General features: G+C 44.3%; 1 protein-coding gene across 2 annotated transcripts in view; it reads left to right on the forward strand.

Moving 5' to 3' along the window:
• Positions 1 to 13538, forward strand: part of NCKAP5 (NCK associated protein 5) — a 567200-nt gene that overhangs the window by 203841 nt on the left and 349821 nt on the right. Inside the window, exon 1 of one of the 2 annotated variants that reach the window (XM_067549544.1) lies at positions 13463 to 13504. The exons of the other annotated variant lie outside the window; for it this stretch is intronic. The gene's annotated coding sequence lies outside the window, so the exon portion shown is untranslated. Of the gene's footprint in view, positions 1 to 13462; positions 13505 to 13538 lie in introns of those variants that run through there. 2 annotated transcript variants of the gene reach the window in all.

A 13538-nucleotide genomic window follows, 5' to 3' on the forward strand; every position in this document is an offset into this window, starting at 1 on the left:
TAGCACTTAGAGGCCACAGCTGAGATCAAGGTCCCATTGTGCTAGGCTATGTACATACTTACAGGAAGAGACAGTGTATGTTCCCTTGCCCCAAAGAGCTCACAAGCTAGATAAGCAAAGGGCAGGAAGAAGGGAGTAGTAGTAGTATGCCCATTTTACAGATGAGCAACTGAGTCATACAAAGAGAATAGGTGACCAAGATCATACAGGAAGTCTGTGGTCAAGTCAAGAATTGAACTCAGAACTCCTGATTTCAGTCCAGTGCTTTAACCACAAGAACATCTCCTCCATCGATTCATGGTCCCGTACCCTGTCTGCCTCTTCTTAGAGGATGTGGCTAGTTCCCAGATCTCTGCCAGAATCTTGAATAATCTTGATAATATGTAACACTTTTAAATTTTCTATGCCTAAGGGTATGTTTATACTGCGATTAGCAACTCACGGAGTGACTCTCAGAGCCCAGATCTACGGACTTGGGCTCATGCTATGGTGCTAAAAACAGCTGTGTAGACATTGCAGCTTGAGCTGGATCTTGGGCTCTGACGATTACCCCTGTCCTCAGGCTTCAGACTCTGAGTTCCAGACTGAGCCTGCATGTCACTGCTATTTTTAGTGCCATAGTGCTAGCCTGAGTCTGTAGACCTGAACTCTCTGAGAGTCTTTGCAATGGGTTTTAAAACACAATGTAGTTTTCAAGTACATAAAAGGTTGTTGCAAGGAAAAGGGAGAAAAAATGATCTTCTTAACTTTTAAGGAGAGGACAAGAGGCAATGGGCTTAAAGTTAAGAACTGGAATAAAGTTAAGAACTGGAATGAATTGCCTAGGGAGGTTGTGGAATCTCCATCGCTGGAGATTTTTAAGAGCAGGTTAGACAAACACCTGGCAGGAATGGTCTAGATCAGGGGTCCCTAAACTACGGCCCGCGGACTGCATCCGGCCTGCTGACACATTTTGACCAACCCGCTCCCCTCTCCCAGCCCTGCCCCTTCCCCCTGCTCCCCTCCTACGTAGGCCCAGCACGCCACTCCCAGCCCCAAGCAGTGCTGCGCGGCGGCGGCTCCTGCCCCTGCAGCTCTCCCACGTGGGCCTAGTGGCGCCCTGGCCAGAGCTGCACTGCTGCCCTCTCCTGGCCCCGTCTTTTTCCCTGCCCCTCTTCCATGTGAGCACAACGCGCTGCTCCTGGACCCAAGCAGCACTACACTGCGGCCACTCCCCCCTCCCCTCTCCCACATGACGTGGGCCTAGCACCCTGGCCCACCATAAAAGCAAGACTGAGTGGTGTGGCCCTTGCAGCTGAAAGTTTGGGGACCCCCTGGTCTAGAGATAATTCTTGGTCCTGCCATAAGTGCAGAGGATTGATTTAGATGACCTTGCGAGATCTCTTCCAGTCTTATGATTTTATGCATGTGGCAACCCATATTAAGGTAATGGTCCATTTGCAAGTCAAGTTTTTAAAATCAGGAATAAATTCCAACATATTCTGCTGCAGGGGGAAAAAATCATGCATTTATAGTGCAAACCTGTGTAAACATTCTTGAAATTGATCCTTCTAGGGGCAAGGTTTCAATTAGAAAGCAGTATTCATCAGAGTATTAAAAACATGAGCAATTTTATTTTATCTATTTGATTCAGCTTGGTCCCGAATTTGCAAGCCTTTGCTCATGTGAGTAATCCCATAAAGGGTTGGGAAATGAATAAGGGTGTGCAGAGTCCAATCCCTGAGTTTTAGTACCAGCTGATTAGTTAAATGGAAACTAGAAAATTTAATAAGCAAAAGAACAATTCTATCTTGAACTCCACTAGATCTGAAGCAGATCTTTAGTAGAAGTGTGATTTAGGTATTATCAGATTCGTAGGGTATTTATAAATTTTCCATAATCTATACAGCTCCTCTAAGTACCATAGATACTCCCTCTTTTACTTTAAAAAAAAAAAAAAAGTGTGAATCTATACTTCCCAACGTTTCATGGGGCTTGGATCTGGTGTTACAGTTCATACTTATCTTACATTTCCTCAGAGTTCACTTATCTAGATCCTGATCTTGCCCCATTGAAAGAAATGTGAATTTTCCCATTAACTATAATCGGAACAGGACTGGACCTTTAGCGTATGTCTACACTGCACCTGGGAGATGTGATTCCCATTGGAGGTAGACAGACCCTCGTAAGCTCAGCTCAAGCTAGCGTGCTAAAAATAGCAGTGTGGACATTGCAGTACTGGTGCCAGCTCAGGCTAGCCACCGGAGTTTAAGCTCACCCAGCCCCTTGGGTCCAAGTTTGGGTGGCTAGCCTGAGCTGTGGCCAGTGCTATAATGTTCACATTGCTATTATTAGCATGTTAGCTGGAGCTGAGCCAGTGTGAATCTCTCGACCAGCGCTGGGAATCATACCTCCTGGATGCAGTGTAGACATACCCAGTGTCCCTACTCAATCAATGCAAGATTGCTCTAAGGGCTTCCAAGGTAAATTAAATCTATGTAGTGAGGTCCTGCATAGACTTGATGGACTCCAGTCCCCCTGGTGGGGGAGGGGACATTGCATGCAAAGGTAGTGCAAATCTCCCAGCACAGCCCCTCTGAGATGATATCTGCACTGTAAATGGGGATGTAATTTGCAGCTCATATAGACATACCCACTACACCAGCTTTAATCCACCTAGCTCACTAAAAATAGCAGAGAGAATGTGGAGGCATGTGGCGCAGCCTAGCAATGCAAATACATACCCAGGGGTGAGGCATGCTTGTAAGTTTTGTGCTCAAGACGGCGTTGCTGCGTCCTCCCTGCTCTTTTTAGCAAGCTAGCTAGATTAAAGCTAGCAAGGGCATGTCTATATGAACTGCAAATTGCAGTCCAGCCTTCAGTGCAGATGTAGCCTGAGTACAAGATCCATTAACAAAGTTTCAAGCACTTTGAAACTGTCCTCCTCTTTCCCCAAAGAATAATTTGTTAAAATGCCTGAACTATTGGCCAAATGCTTCTATTCTAGTAGATGCGGACATGCAGAATTTCCCTTTGCTTCTGTTCTCTGAATGTGGATCCTCCGAACAGCAATATTTCGGCCATTACTGAGACTTTTTTGAAAATACAGTTGGAACCCACTTGTAGGGTCTGCTCCAACTCCCAATAAAATCAATAGCAAAACTTCCACTGATTTAAGTGGGAGCAGGATTGTGCCTATTGGCTTGATCCAATATCCACTGAAATCAATAGGAAGAATTCAATATATTGCAATTCTAGTTCTAGGCCTTGTTTACACTGGGAAATCGACCTCCATAGCTAGAGCAGAATAAGGTATTTCACAGTATCTATTCTGGAATAGCATGCCCTGTGGACACGCTGTAAAAGTGACTTTTATACCAGAACACAGTATCCATAGTGGGATCTATTCCAAAATAGTTATTGTAGAATAGCTCATTATGCAATAGGTATGCTGGTCAATTTACCTGTGTAGACAAGTCCATAGTGAACCTGTGCATATTAGATCTGAATCAATAAAGTGCTGTGTTCCCCCAGTTTCCATTGAATGAGTGTTAAGGATTTTCAACATCTCTTAGGTTCAGGCTCAGAATGAAACTAACTCCCCCAGGACTTCACTATATGACATTTCTTCTCTACTTCTATTTAATATATTTTTGGAGTTCTAGGTATTAACTGTTAGTAACCTGTGGGCATAATACATGAAAGTCCATATTACATTATTCATTCTGTTTCATTCCTGTGTAAGTAGAGTATATAAATCATTGTTAAAAGGACAATGAGTCTGTTAAATTTAGTAACTGTTTGTTAGGGCTTTTTTTTTTTTGCGGATTTTTATTAAACATATCATGCTTTAGATCTGTTCCCCTCCTCAATGAGCGGGCTTTCTTTATGATTAAATGGTCATAGTGATATTATTAATTACAGTTGAACTAGATCAATCCTGACCTGGCTGCCTATTGGATGCATTTTCAAAGTATTTCTACTTTGAAAGAGGTATGGAATGAATTGTGGATGATAATAATAGTTACCTGAATTTAAAAACACCAGGCCTGATTCCAATCTCACCGGCACCAATTTCACACTGCTGTAATTTAGGAACATAGGGATGGGCCACACTGGAACAGGTCCATCTAAGTCCAGTGTCCTGTATTCAACAGTTACCGGGTGCTTTAGAGGAAGGAAAAAAAATCCCAGACTGGACAATTATTTAATATATTCCTACTGGCAGTTGGGTCTTTACATGTGAAACGTTTGTTGTTCCTTATATGTTAAGCTAATTATTTAATTTTAATATTACTCAAAAGAGTTCTGAAATTTCGCCTTTCACTTCAGTATTGGTAAAAACCGTGAAAGTTTTTAAAAGTGTGGTATATGATCTATTAAACATTTATGTTAGATAAAAATTGATTCAGCCTTCGGGGCAAGAACCAATTCAAGATGTGGTGTATGCACCTATACATTGTACAGTCACCAACTCATGAAACCCAGATAAACTATTAGTCTTGCAAACAGAAAAGCTAGACAGGGAAGAACAACAGCTCAGTGGTCAGGAACAACGTAGTTTAATTTGCAGAAAAATATTTTTTAGTTTAAGGAGTTGTAAACTGTAGAAAAATAACGTAGGTCTATTTTAGTTATGAAACGTTTGCAGTCATAGCGTAACTGCCCTTTCCTCCTCTGTTGACTTCAGTGGATGTAGGATTGGGCTCTAAATAGTTAAACACTTAGCAAAGATTTATTTAGATTGGGTAGTATTGACTAACCACATTTATATTGCATATGGCAAAACTGAGATTATCTAAATAGTGGTATCCACTATATAGAAGCTTCATTGAAATTTTGGGAAAGCAGGGTTGGGCAGTATTCAAGATGTAGGCATACCATGGATTGATAAAGAGGCAATATGATATTTTCTGTCTTATTATCTATCCCTTTCCTAATGATTCCCAACATTCTGCTAGCTTTTTTGACTGCTGCTGCACGTTGGATGTTTTCAGAGAACTAGCCACAATGATTCTAAGATCTCTTTCTTGAGTGGGAAGAGCTGATTTAGATGCTATCATTTTTATGTACAGTTGGAATTATGTTTTCCAATGTGCATTACTTTACATTTATTAACATTGAATTTCATCTGCCATTTTGTTTCCCAGTCACCCACTTTTGTGAGATCCCTTTTGTAACTCTTCGCAGTTTGCTTTGTACTTAACTATCTTGATTAGTTTTGTATCATCTGCAATTTTTGCCACTTCACTGTTTACCTGTTTTTCCAGATCATTTATGAATATGTTGAATAGTACTGATCCCAGAACAAATCCGTAGGGGACACTACTATTTATCTCTCTTCATTCTGAAAATTGACCATTTATTTCTACCTTTTGTTCCTATCTTTTAACCAGTCACTGATCCATGAGAGGACCTTCCCTCTTATCCCATGACCGTGTCTCTTGCTGAAGAGCCTTTGGTGGGGGACCTGGTCAAAGGCTTTCTGAAAATCTACATACACTATATCCACTGTATCACCTTTGTCCACATGCTTGTTGACCCCCTCAAACAATTTTAGTAGATTGTGAGGCATGATTTCTCTTTACAAAAACCATGTTGACTCCTCCCCAACAAATCATATTCATCTATGTGTCTGATAATTCTGTTTTTTACTATAGTTTCAACCAATTTGCCTGGTACTGAAGTTAGACTTACTGTCCTGTAGTTGCAAGGATTGCCTTTGGAACCTTTTTAAAAAATTGTCGTCACATTAGTTATCCTCCAGTTGTCTAGTACAGAAGCTGATTTAAATGATAGGTTACATACCACAATCAATAGTTCTGCAATTTCATATTTGAGTTCCTTCAGAACTCTTGGGTGAATACCATCTGGTCCTGGTAACTTATTACCGTCTATCGATTTGTTCCAAAACCTCCTCTAATGACACCTCAGTCTGGGACAATTCTTCAGATGTGTCACGTAAAAAGAATGGCTCAAGTTTGGGAATCTCCCTCAAATCCTCAGCCATGAAGACCAATGCAAAGAATTCATTTAGTTTCTCTGCAGTAGCCTTATCTTTCTGGAGCGCTCCTTTAGCATCTCAATTGTCCAGTGGCCCCACTGGATGTTTAGCAGGCTCCCAGTTTCTAATATACTTAAAATTATTTTTTGCTGTTACTTTGCGTCTTTGGCTAGCTGTTCTTCAAATTCTTTTTTGGCCTTCCTAATTGTATTTTTTCACTTCACTTGCCAGAGTTTATGCTCCTTTCTATTTTCCCCAATAGTATTTAACTTCCACTTTTTAAAGGATGCCTTTTTGCCTCTAACTACTTCTTTTACTTTGCTGTTTAGTTACGGTGGCACTGTTTTGGTCCTCTTACTATGTTTTTTCATTTGTGGTGTACATTTAAATTGAGCCTCTATTATGGTGTCTTTAAACATTTTCCATGCAACTTGCAGGGATTTCTCTTTTGGCACTGTACCTTTTAATTTCTGTTTAATGTCCTCATTTTTGAGTAGTTCCCGCTTCTGAAATTAAATGCTACCATAATGGGCTGCTTTGGTGTGTTCCCCCCCACCCCAGGAATGTTAAATTTTATTAGGTTATGGACACTATTACCAAGTGGTTCAGCTATATTCAGTTCATGTTGCAGATCCTGTGCTCCACTTGGGACTAAATCAAGAATTGTCTCTCCTCTTGTGGGTTCCAGGACTAACTGATCCAAGAAACAGTCATTTAAGGCATCAAGAAACTTTATCTCTGCATCCCATTCTGAGGTGATGTGTGAAAGCAAGGTCTGTGTCTGAGTGGCCCTCCCCTTGCTCAGTCAGCTGAAAGGGGGGGGCACATTATTTGCATGGGCTCTGTATCTGCCAGTGGTGTACCGAGGAGGGGCCAAGCTCCCGGGCACCGGCCTGTGGGGGAGTGTGACGGGCTGGCCCTTCACAACGTGCAGAGGACTGGGGGCACCGGCCCCTCCAATGCCCCCTGAGCATTGTGAAGGGCCAGTCCAATGCCCATCCCCAGGCCGGTGGGTGAGGCCACCTCATCCCAGCTGGCGCCAGGCTGCGGGGCTGGAGCAGTGAGTAAGTGAGGGTCACCAGGCCGGACCTTCACGATGGGAGGGGGCGCAGGGGACTGAGGGGTGGCTGCTCTTGCTCCTGCACCCCCCTTGCATATTGTGAAGGGCCAGCCTGGTCGTCCCCCCCAGGCCGAGGGATGAGGCTGCACCCGTCTGAGCCCGTGCTGGGCTGCAGGGCTGGAGCAGAAGAGGCGGGTGCTGCGCAGCGAGTAAGTGTGGGGAGGAGGGGGCGGTGGAGCCAAGCCTGCATTTATGACTCCCCATAGGTACAGACATTCCACCTCACCAGGGCAGCTGAGGGGTAGCACCGGGACCCCTCCTCCCCTGTGTGTGAGGGGGGCGACACGTAAGGCAGGGGGCACAAATGCAGTCTTGGTCCCCGGGCGCCAAAGACCTACAGTACGCCACTGGATAAGCCCACCTAGGTGCTGAGCAGCATGATGGGAAATGGTCAGTTTTGGCTGGTTTTGGGTTACAAATCACTGGAGTGTTAACTGCAGGGATAATGAAATGTTGTCTCCCTATTGTATAGACAAATGGCAGCAGAACTGTGCTTAGTCTGTTTAGATGAAAGATTCACTGTCATCTGAACAGAACTCCGCAAAGGAGGCTTTTGGATGCCAGAGACTGTAAAATCAAGCAGGGAGTGGTGGGGTCACCACCCTGCTGAGGCTGCAGGAGAGCCCTGACAAAGGGCTACACTCAGGCATGGATTGACTATCTCCTCCCACAGTTAAAAGGTAGAATTAATTATTCCTTTTGGAATCTTTTGTTTTGTTAACAAAAGCAGGAACATTGCTCCTGTGTCAGTAGAAGGTTTTCCCATGAATGAAAACTGACTGCTGAAATTCACTAGGAGCTGAAATCACTAAAGGAACTGGGAAACCTTGGGAGACCGGCGGGAGCCAGCAGAGGGGACTTGGCGAGGGCCGGAGGTGGTAGGACCCAGCAGCGGTCGGTGGTGGGAACCAACATAGCGGGAGCCAGCAGAGGGGACTCGGCGAAGCCCAGAGGTGGTGGGAGCCAGCAGCGGTCGATTGTGGGAACCAGCATAGCGGGAGTCAGCAGATGGGACTTGGTGAAGCCCAGAGGTAGCAGGAGCCAGCAGCAGTTGGAGCCTGCTGCAGTAGCCCGCAGCAGTTGGATGCCTACAGGCAGCAGGTGCAGCAGAGGGGACCCAGTCAAGCCCATGCCTGGCCAGTGGCAGGAGCCAGAAGAGAGGACTGGTGGGGCTCCACAACCGAGAGGTGGACAGTGCAACTCCAATGGTCAGTAGGACAGGGGAAAGCGAGAAGATGAAGGCGAAGGACACGCTCCACATACTCTAAGGTGGGGTGGGTTCGGCTCTTTGTGTTAATGAATTCTGTTTGCACTGTCTCCCCAAACCAGTGCTGTGTTACTTTCTTCCTTTTATTAAAAGGTTTACTTTCTACACTCAGACTCTGTGCTTGTGAGAGGGGAAGTATTGCCTTTTGGGGGTGCCCAGGGGATAGTGTGTGATTTCCCAGGTTACTGGGTGGGGGCTCGAGACAGTTTGGTGTTGTATCATTGACAGGAACCCCTAGATATAGAACCCGGCCCTTTGCTGCTGCTGGCTCTCCCTGGCAGAAGGTTTACATGTGTACCCAGTCAATATGGGGATAGTTGAAATCCCCCATTATTATTGAGTTTATTTTTATAGCCTCTCTAATTTCCCTGAGCATTTCACAGTCACTATCGCCATCCTGGTCAGGTGGTTGGTAGTATATCCTTACTGCTATATTCTTATTATTCAAGCATGCAATTACTATCCATAAAGATTCTATGATAGTTTGGTTCATTTAAGATTTCTATTTCATTTGACTCTATACTTTCTTTCACATATAGTGCCACTCCCCCACCAATATGACCTATTCTGTCTTTCCAATGTGTTTTGTACCCTGGTATTACTGTGTCCCATTGATTATCCTCATTCCACCAAGTTTCTGTGATGCTTATTATATCAATATCCTCATTTAACATGGGGCACTCAAGTTCACCCATCTTCGTATTTAGTCTTCTAGCATTTGTATACAAGCACTTAAAAAAAAGTCACTTTTTAGCTGTCTTCCATTATATGATGTAATTTTCATTTGATTGTTTCTCATCAGATCCTATCCATATTTTATCCTCTTACATCCTCTCTTTTTTTACTAAGGTCTAGAGAATCTCTATTAATAGATCCTCCCTCTTCCCCCCCCAAGGGATGCCTCTGTCCAAACCACGTGTTCCTCCGCAACTGTCGGCTTTTCCTTTAGTTTAAAAAATGCTCTACAACCTTTTTAATTTTACGTGCCAGCAATCTGGTTCCATTTTGGTTTAGGTGGAGCCCATCCTTCCTGTATAGGCTCCACCTTCAGAAAAGGTTCCCCAGTTCCTAATAAATCTAAACTGCTCCTCTCTATACCATCGTCTCATCCACGCATTGAGACCCCACAGTTCTGCCTGCCTAACTAGCCCTGCGTGTGGAACTAGAAGCATTTCAAAGAATGCTACCATGGAGGTCCTGGACTTCAATCTCTTATCTAGCAGCCTAAATTTGGCCTCCAGGACCTCTCTCCTATCCTTTCCTATTGGTACCTACATGTACCATGAACACCGGCTCTTCCCCAGCACTATATGTAAGTCCGTCTAGATGTTTCGAGAGATCTGCAACCTTTGCACCCAGCAGGCAAGTCATCATGCAGTTCTCCTGGTTATCACGAGCCCAACTATCTATGTTTCTAGTGATCGAATCCCCCATTACTATTAACAGTCTTCTCTTAATAACTAGAATTCCTTCCCCCGGAGAGGTATCCTCAGTGCGAGAGGGATACCATGACATCTGGAAGGAGGGATCGTTTCTCTCTGCTCCAGTTTGAGGTTCTCCTTCCCTGAGACTTTCATCCTCCTCAACAGTACAGAGGCTCTCATGCTAAGACCATTCTGCTGTGTCCTGGAAAGTCTCATCTATGTACCTCTGTCTCCCTTAGCTCCTCCAGTTCAGCTATCGTGGTCTCTAAAGTCTGTATGCAGTCTCTGAGGGCCAGGAGCTCCTTGCACCAAATGCACACATACACCACCCGCCCATAGGGCAGGTAATCATATATGTTGCATTCAGTGCAATAAACTGGATAGCTCCCACTCTGCTGCTGGACTTCTGCCTGCATTCTTTTTACTCCTGCAGCTCTTTCTTTTATTGTGGATTGTTTGTTTGTTTTCTGGGGGGGGGGGGGGGGGATTTTTTTTGGTTAGTTTACATAACGTTAATGAAGTTGTATCTACTCCCCCTCCCACTCCCTCTCTAAATGCCCTTGCAAAATTCCCATTAGCTGCCTCTGGTCATTTAGGAGTGGGCTTTTTAAACCCTGGTTCTCCCTGAGTAGCTTCGCCCCCTGGTTAAGGGTTGATAGATGCTAAAGGGTCAGGTAGTTGCTCCTCCTTCACCTGGAGAACTCCCTCGCCTGTGTACTATTAGTGCTATGCATACCACAGTTTGAATATCACTAGATTAGAATATTATCACAAGTATATGTAGGCTTCAAAGGATTAGATTAGATTAGATTAGATTTTTATCAGTAAATGACAATAAAAGTCTACTACACCATACTCACACAAACTCCATATTTCTATGGATAATAAAAATGTACAGATAAGCAAAGTCAGAAAAATGCTGTTCGAGATCTTGAGTTTGACTGAAAGATGTTTACTTTGTATATGTTGATGTGATGTTGACAATTTGTGTTTTAACACTTATAGAGCTTTAATTTTTTAAATCTGAACATCTCTTGTCATTAATTATTGTCTGAAACCCTGACAATTTCCAGAACTGTAAAAAGTTAAATAAATAAATATTACGAATGCTTAAAAATAAACATTGATATTATTTGTTAAAACTGTATATACAAAAATTTAAAAATTGAATGCTGCCACATTGAGTATATGGTCTTCTGCTGTTTCTTACATGCTGAGGTGAAACCATATGTGGGAAGTAAAATGTCAAGGTGAAACTGAAATGCTTATTTTCAAGCAAGAGACATTGATAACTGTGATAATATTTTATTGCAGTATTATTTCTATTATATCAAAAGTTTAAGGTACCTTGTGTTCAGTCATTAAAGCTGATGGCTCTTGACTGAATGCTGAGAGTTGTTCACTGTGACTCCAGTGCAACAAAGCAATGAAGCAAGTGCATGACTTCAGTGTGGGCACCTAGGTCTTGACTTCAGTGGGACTACTCATGTGCTTATCCTTATGCACGCTTACTTGTTCTGCATGCCTGAGACATTAGACTTGCAATATTCTAATTGGTTTAGAGTCATCCCTGTTATGTACATTTGCTAATCAGGATTTGCTTCCTTATCTTTCTAGTCCTTTGCCATTTCCTATCTGACTTCAAATTTGGGATTATTTCTGTTCAGTTTATACCTACATTTCTATCCCCTTCATTCTGGTAGCCCTTCCCACACATTCTGTTACTGCTTCATTAACTTTTGCCTGCATCGTAGCTTTCTTCATCTTGGTATATCCCAAAAAGGACATCCTTCTAATTTGTAAGAAAAGCAGGCTTTACCAAAATGCCACCGTTGTAATTTTCATTGTGATGATATCAGATACTCACCTCTAAACTCTCAACCCAGGGGTTTGGCTGGAATAGCTTCCCTGTCTCATTGTTTAGCTGTCTCTCTAGTAGTTTTCAGATTTTGTCTCAAGCTCCATCACTTTTCCTTGTTTTGTGACAACTAAAACGTCCTCTAATTAAACTAGAAAATCTACCCCAAAGTCTCCTGCTTTCCCTACACTCAGTCTTTCTTCCTGAAATTTGACCATTGTACCTTTTGTACTATGGCCTACCACATCTGCAGATGATGCCTGTATGATCTGTTGTAACCGACATAGTTCACTTGTACTTGCATTTATTGACTCCCAGTCTGACAACATTTTCTCTGATACTTTTGTATGAATTCTTCATATCCTAAATAACTTTTAGAATTTATTCATAAAGATTGGGGTTTAAAAGTATACTGTAGCTGTCTGCATACTACATTAAAGTTTTTTATCTACATTTTGTAAGGAAATAAATCAGCCTGACTGGCATAGATCCTATTTGGCATAATTGTAATCACTTATCACTTTTTTGATAAATAATTCCAGCAAAATGAGCCAAGAAGTTTATATCTTGGTGAGTGTTTGCCAACTTTTCAGAATGTTTTGAAAGGTAGCTATTTATTCAGTATATATTTCTGAATATTTAAGACTACAGTTTTTATTCTTTGTAGCTGTATAATAAAGTAGTTCAACAACTCAATTAACAAACAGTTTAGCTCTCTTGTTTAAGAAATACAGCAGCACAATAGTTTGCACCATCGATTCCCCCCTTAAATCTGGACAGAAGATACTGAGCTTTGTTTTATATTCTTTATGAAGAAAATATTCGTTTTGCAAGTGTATTTTGAGTGTATGAGTGTAATATACTAGTTAAAGTGCTTCCCCAAAGAAATTACATCCTCCCCAACTTTATTAACCCCGTAGCCAAAGTCTTTAAAGTCACCTATTAAAACGTTGACCACAACAGCACCTCTTGATTTTTAAAAAGTACACCGACTTGAAGCTAGTTTTGAGCGTCGGAGATGTGGGGATAGTTTAAACGTATAACTTTTGCCACTTCCAGCGCTTTGGTTTTGTTTTCCTGGAGTGGGGGTCAGCCCAGGGCAGGCAGGTCTGCTTGTTCAGGGCCAACTGCTGATCCGAGGAAGGTAACTGTGTGTTCAGTTCATTCCCAGCGAAGGGAGCGGGGGTAGGGGGTGGGCTCCTTTTCCGCACGCTGGGGGATGGGTCGGGATCTAAGCTTTCCCTGATGCTGCCTGGCCCGTGCCTTGCCTTTCGCAGGCAGCCCGTGCACAGCAGACAATAGAAGCCCGCACTCTTCTTCCCTGCCTCCCTCCCCTCCCCTGGCTCGCCTAACCCCCGCTGCAGGCGCGGATTTGTCAGAGCCACTCAGTTGAGACTGATTATGATTGCAGCAGATGGGCTGGATTTGACAGCCCCGCTCCTAAGCAGTTTCGCAGGGGCCGGGGGAATTAGGAGGCCCCGGCCGTGCCGCGGGCTCACACAGCGCGCCCCGGCCAAGCGCTGCTGCTGCCGCCGCCGCCGCCGCTGCCCTCCCCGCCGAACGTGCCACCTTCGGCGCCCGCCGGCCCGCCCCGGGGCCGGGCACATGCAGCGCGTCCCGCAGCCCGAGCGGGAAGCAGGGAAGGAGCCGCCGAAGTACGAGCCAGCGGCAGAGGCGAGGGGGCTCCCCGGCAGCGGCGGGGGAGGGCGGCGGCCGCTGCTCGGGGCTGCGCTGGCGGGCCATGGGAAGTCTATCGGCTCCGGGGGCCCCGGCCGCCGGCTCCTCGCCCCGGCACTAGGGTTGTAGCGGCCCCGCCCCGCGCCCTGCTGCAACATGTCCCGCCGCAGGCCAGGTAAGGAGCCGAGCCCGGCCCTCCCCACTCCTCA

The sequence above is a fragment of the Emydura macquarii genome, unplaced genomic scaffold (assembly GCF_026122565.2).
Source record: "Emydura macquarii macquarii isolate MOO-44397 ecotype Brisbane River unplaced genomic scaffold, CSIRO-AGI_Emac_v2 contig_1253, whole genome shotgun sequence".
Taxonomy (NCBI): Eukaryota; Metazoa; Chordata; order Testudines; family Chelidae; genus Emydura; species Emydura macquarii.